Below are 6793 nucleotides of genomic sequence, written 5' to 3'. Positions count from 1 at the left end.
AATGTCACAAAAGCCCTAAATCAAGTAAACTCCCCATTTTTTGCTGATTTTCATGTGCTATAGGTAATCATCTTTTTTGGTGATCCATAATTCCGACCTCATTTTTGCCAAAATTTTACCTGGACGTCCGTTAAGACCTTATCTATGGAGCCAATAGTCCCCACGGCTAAAATGGCCCAATTTCAAGGTCAAACGATCTCTAGAGCAGATAAACCCCCCAATTTACCGATTTTCATGTGATATAGTACACAGATTTTCTGGTGATGCATAATTGAGACCTCATTTTTGCACAAATTTTACCTGGACGTCCGTTAAGACCTTATATATGGAGCCAGTTTGCCCTCACAGCCAAAATGGCCCATTTTCAAGGTCAAACGAGCCCTAGGGCAGGTAAACTATTCATTTTGCCGATTTTCGTATGCTATAGCTCATCATCTTTTTTGGTGATCCAGAATTCCAACCTAATTTTTGCCAAAATTTTACCTGGACGTCTGTTAAGACCTTACTATGGAGCCAATTAGCCCTGACGGCCAAAATGGCCAATTTTCAAAGTCAAACGAGCCCTAGAGCAGGTAAACCACCCGTTTTATAGATTTTCGTGTGCTATAGTCCACAGATTTTTTGGTGATCCAGAATACCGACCTCATTTTTGCCAAAATTTTACTTGGACGTCCGTTAAGACCTTAATATGGACCCGGCATTCCCTCACGAACAAAATGACCCATTTTGAAGGTCAAACGAGCCCTAGGGCAGGTAAATCCCCTACTATATCAATTTTCGTATGCTATAGTCCACGAATTTTTTGGTGATAAGGAATTCAGACCTTATTTTTGCCAAACTTTTACCTGGACGTTCGTTAAGACGTTATCTATGGAACGAGCTTGCCCTCACGAATAAAATCACCCATTTTAAAGGTCAAACGAGCCCTATAGCAGGTAAATCACCCACTATATCGATTTTCGTGTGCTATAGTCCACGGATTTTTGGTGATCCAGAATTTCGACCTCATTTTTTCCAAAATTTTACATTGACATCCATTAAGACTTTATCTATGAAGCCAGTTGGCCCTCTCGGCCAAAATGGCCCATCTTAAAGGTCAAACAACCCCTAAAGCAAGTAAACTCCCCATTTTGCTGATTTTCGTGTGCTATAGGTCATCATCTTTTTTGGTGATCCAGAATTCCGACCACATTTTTGACAAAATTTTACTTGGACATCCGTTAAGACCTTATCTATGGAGCCAGTAGTCCTCACGGCTAAAATGACCCATATTCAAGGTCAAACGATCTTTAGAGCAGATAAACCCCCCATTTTACCGATTTTCATGTGCTATAGTCCACAGATTTTCTGGTGATGCATAATTCAGACCTCATTTTTGAACAAATTTTACCTAGACGTCCGTTAAGACCTTATATATGGAGCCAGTTGGCCCTCACAGCCAAAATGGCCCATTTTCAAGGTCAAACGATCCCTAGAGCAGGTAAACTATTCATTTTGCCGATTTTCGTATGCTACAGGTTATCATCTTTTTTGGTGATCCAGAATTCCAACCTGATTTTGGCCAAAATTTTACCGGGACGTCCGGTAAAACCTTACTATGAAGCCAGTTAGCCCTCACGGCCAAAATGGCCATTTTCAAGGTCAAACGAGCCCTAGAGCGGGTAAACCACCCGTTATATTGATTTTCGTGTGCTATAGTCCACAGATTTTTTGGTGATCCAGAATATCGACCTCATTTTTGCCAAAATTTTACTTGGACATCCGTTAAGACCTTATCTATGGACCCAGTTAGCCCTTACGACCAAAATGGCCCATTTTCAAGGTCAAACAAACCCTAGAGTAGGTAAACCCCTCATTTTACCAATTTTCGTGTGCTATAGTCCACGGATTATTTGGTGATCCAGAATTCCGACCTCATTTTTGCCAAAATTTTACCTAGACGTTCGTTAAGATCTTATCTATGGAGCCAGTTAGCCCTTACGACCAAAATGGCCAATTTCCAAGGTCAAACGAACCCTAGAGTAGGTTAATCCCTCATTTTACCAATTTTCGTGTGCTATAGTCCACAGATTTTTTGGTGATCCAGAATTCCGACCTCATTTTTGGCAAAATTTTACCTGGACGTTCGTTAAGACGTTATCTATGGAGCCAGTGGGCCCTCATGGACCAAATGGCCCATTTTCAAGGTCAAACGACCCCTTGAGCAGGCAAACCCCCCATTTTACCAATTTTCGGGTGCTATGGTCCATAGATTTTTTGGTGATCCTGAATTCCGGCCTCATTTTTGCCAATATTTTACCTGGACGTCCGTTAAGACCATATCTATGGAGCCAGCTTGCCCTCACGAACAAAATCACCCATTTTGAATGTCAAACGAGCCCTAGAGCAGGTTAATCCCCCACAATATCGATTTTCGTGTACTATAGTCTACGGATTTTTTGGTGATAAGGAATTACGACCTCATTTTTGCCAAAATTTTACCTGGACTTCCATTAACACTTTATCTATGAAGACAGTTGGCCCTCTTGGCCAAAATGGCCCATCTTAAAGTCAAACAACCCCTAAAGCAAGTAAACTCCCCATTTTGCTGATTTTCGAGTGCTATAGGTCATCATCTTTTTTGGTGATCCAGAATTCCGACCTCATTTTTGACAAAATTTTACTTGGACATCCGTTAAGACCTTATCTATAGAGCCAGTAGTCCTCACGGCTAAAATGACCCATATTCAAGGTCAAACGATCTCTAGAGCAGATAAAACCCCCATTTTACCGATTTTCATGTGCTATAGTCCACAGATTTTCTGGTGATGCATAATTCAGACCTCATTTTTGGAAAAAATTTACCTAGACGTCTGTTAAGACCTTATATATGGAGCCAGTTGGCCCTCACAGCCAAAATGGCCCATTTTCAAGGTCAAACGAGCCCTAGAGCAGGTAAACTATTCATTTTGCCGATTTTCTTATGCTATAGGTCAGCATCTTTTTTGGTGATCCAGAATTCCAACCTCATTTTTGCCAAAACTTTACCTGGACGTCCGTTAAAACCTTACTATGGAGACAATTAGCCCTCACGGCCAAAATGGCCAATTTTCAAGGTCAAACGAGCCCTGGAGCAGGTAAACCACCCGTTTTATTGATTTTCGTGTGCTATAGTCCACAGATTTTTTGGTGATCCAGAATACCGACCTCATTTTTGCCAAAATTTTACTTGGACATCCGTTAAGACCTTATCTATGGACCCAGTTAGCCCTTATGACCAAAATGGCCCATTTTCAAGGTCAAACAAACCCTAGAGCAGGTAAACCCCTCATTTTACCAATTTCCGTGTGCTATAGTCCACAGATTTTTTGGTGATCCAGAATTCCGACCTCATTTTTGCCATAATTTTACCTAGACGTTCGTTAGATCTTATCTATGGAGCCAATTAGCCCTTACGACCAAAATAGCCTATTTCCAAGGTCAAACGAACCCTAGAGTAGGTTAACCCCTCATTTTACCAATTTTCGTGTGCTATAGTCCACGGATTTTTTGGTGATCCAGAATTCCGACCTCATTTTTGGCAAAGTTTTACCTGGACTTTCGTTAAGACGTTATCTATGGAGCCATCTTGCCCTCACGAACAAAATGACCCATTTTGAAGGTCAAACGAGCCCTAGAGCAGGTAAATCCCCCACTATATCGATTTTCGTGTGCTATAGTCCACGAATTTTTTGGTGATCCAGAATTTCGACCACATTTTTTCCAAAATTTTACATGGACATCCTTTAAGACTTTATCTATGAAGCCAGTTGGCCCTCTCGGCCAAAATGTCCCATCTTAAAGGTCAAACAAGCCCTAAATCAAGTAAATTCCCCATTTTGCTGATTTTCGTGTGCTATAGGTCATCATCTTTTTTGGTGATCCAGAATTCCGACCTCATTTTTGCCAAAATTTTACCTGAACGTCCGTTAAAACCTTATCTATGGAGCCAGTTGTCCTCACGGCTAAAATGGCCCATTTTCAAGGTCAAACGATCCCTAGAGCAGGTCAACCCCCCATTTTACCGATTTTCATGTGCTATAGTCCACATATTTCCTGGTGATGCATAATTCAGACCTCATTTTTGCACAAATTTTACTTGGACGTCCGTTAAGACCTTATATATGGAGCCAGTTGGCCCTCACGGCCAAACTGGCCCATTTTCAAGGTCAAACGAGCCCTAGAGCAGGTAAACTATTCATTTTGACGATTTTCGTATGCTATAGGTCATCATCTTTTTTGGTGATCCAGAATTCCAACCTCATTTTTGCCAAAATTTTACCTGGACGTCCGTTAAGACCTTATCTATAGAGCCAATTAGCCCTCACGGCCAAAATGGCCAATTTTCAAGGTTAAACAAGCTCTAAAGCAGGTAAATCCCCATTTTACTGATTTTCGTGTGCTATAGTCCAAGGATTTTTTGGTGATCCAGAATACCGACCTCATTTTTGCCAAAATTTTAATTGGACGTCCTTTCAGACCTTATCTATGGAGCCAGTTGGCCCTCACTGCTAAAATGACCCATTTTCAATGTCAAACGAGCTCTACAGCGAGTAATCCTTCCATTTTCCTGAATTTTGTGTGCTATAGTCCACGGATTTTTTGGTGATCCAGAATTCTGACCTCATTCTTTCCAAAAGTGTACATGGACGTTCATTAAGACCTTATCTATGGAGCCAGTTAGCACTCACAGCCTGAATGGCCTATTTTAAAGGTCAAACGATCCCTAGAGCAGGTTAACCCCCCATTTTACCGATATTCGTGTGCTGTAGTTCATAAATTTTTTGGTTATCCAGAAATCCGACCTCATTATTGCCAAAATTTTACCTGGACGTCCATTAAGACCTAATCTATGGAGCCAGTTGGCCCTCTCGGCCAAAATGGGCCATTTTCAATGTCAAATGAGCCCTAGAGCAGGTAAACCCCCTATTTTACTGATTTTCGTGTGCTATATATCATCATATTTTTTGGTGATCCATAATTTCGACCTCATTTTTGCACAAATTTTACCTGGACGTCCGTTAAGAGTATATCTATAGAGCCAGTTGGCCCTCATGGCTAAAATGGCCCATTTTCAAGGTCAAACAATCCCTAGAGCGAGTAATCCCCCCATTTTTCCCATTTTCGTGTGCGTCCACAGATTTTTTGGTTATCCAGAATTCCGACCGCATTTTTTCCGGAACTCTACCTAGACGTTCGTTAAGACCTTATCTATGGAGCCAGTCTGCACTAACGGCCTGAATGGCCCATTTTCAAGGTCAAACGATCCCTAGAGCAGGTAAACCCCCAATTTTACCGATTTTCGTGTGTTGTAGTCCATAGATTTTTTTGTAATCCAGAATTCTGACCTCATTTTTGCCAAAATTTTACCTGGACGTCCGTTAAGATCTAATCTATAGAGCCAGTTGGCCCTCACGGCCAAAATGGCCCATTTTCAAGGTCAAACAAACCCTAAAGCAGGTAAACCCCCCCCCCCCATTTTACCTATTTTCGTGTACTATAGGTTACTATCTTATTTGCTGAAAATTTCGACCTCATATTTGCCAAAATTTTACCTAGACCTCCGTTAAGACCTTATATATGGAGTCAGTTTGCCCTCACAGCCAAAATTGCCCATTTTCAAAGTCAAACAAGCCCTAGAGCAGGTAAACCCCATTTTACTGATTTTCGTGTGCTAAAGTCCACGGATTTTTTGGTGATACAAAATTCCAACCTCATTTTTGCCAAAATTTTACTTGGACGTCCGTTAATACCTTACCTATGGGGACAGGTGGCCCTCACGGCCAAAATGATTCATTTTCAAAGTCAAACAAGCCCCAGAGCAGGTAAACCCCCCATTTTGCCGATTTTTCGTGTGCTATAGGTCACCATCTTTTTTGGTGATAAAGTTTTCGCCCTCATTTTTACAAAAATTTTACCTAGACGTCCGTTAAGACCTTACCTATTGAGCCAATGGGCCCTCATGGCCAAAATGGCCCATTTTCATGGTCAAACAAGACCTAGAGCAGGTAAACCACCAAATTTACCGATTTTCATTTGCTATAGTCCACAGATTTTTTGGTGAACCAAAATTCCGACCTCATTCTTGCCAAAATATTACTTGGACGTCTATTATGACCTTATCTATCGAGCCAGTTGGCCCTCACGGCGAAAATTGCCCATTTTAAAGGTCAAACGAACCCTAGAGCAGGTAAACCCCCATTTTACCAATTTTCGTGTGCAATACTCCACAGATTTTTTGGTAATCCAAAAGTCCTACCTCATTTTCGCACAAATTTTACCTGGACGTCCGTCAAGACCTTATCTATGGAGCCAGTTTGCCTTCACGAAGAAAATGACCCATTTTGAAGGTCAAACGAGCTCAAGAGCAGGTAAATCCCCCATTTTGCCGATTTTCGGGTGCTATAAGTCACCATCTTTTTTTGGTGATAAAGAATTCCGACCTCATTTTTACAAAACTTTTACCTAGACGTCCGTTAAAACCTAACCTATTGAACCAGTGGGCCTTCACGGCCAGAATAGCCATTTTCAAAGTCAAACAATCCCTAGAGCAGGAAAACCCCCCATTTTACCAAATTTCGTGCACTATAGTCCATAGATTTTTCGGTGATCCAGAATTCTGGCCTCATTTTACCAAGATTTTACCTGGACGTCCGTCAAGACCTTATCTATGGAGCCAGCTTGCCCTCACAAACAAAATCATCCATTTTGAAGGTCAAACGATCACTAGAGCAATTAAATCCCCCAATTTTCGTGTGCTATAGTCCCACGGAAT

Source organism: Solanum verrucosum, unplaced genomic scaffold (assembly GCF_900185275.1).
Source record: "Solanum verrucosum unplaced genomic scaffold, falcon-dt-bn FXZP01000222.1, whole genome shotgun sequence".
Classification (NCBI taxonomy): Eukaryota; Viridiplantae; Streptophyta; class Magnoliopsida; order Solanales; family Solanaceae; genus Solanum; species Solanum verrucosum.
Note: the sequence above shows the minus strand (reverse complement) of the source record.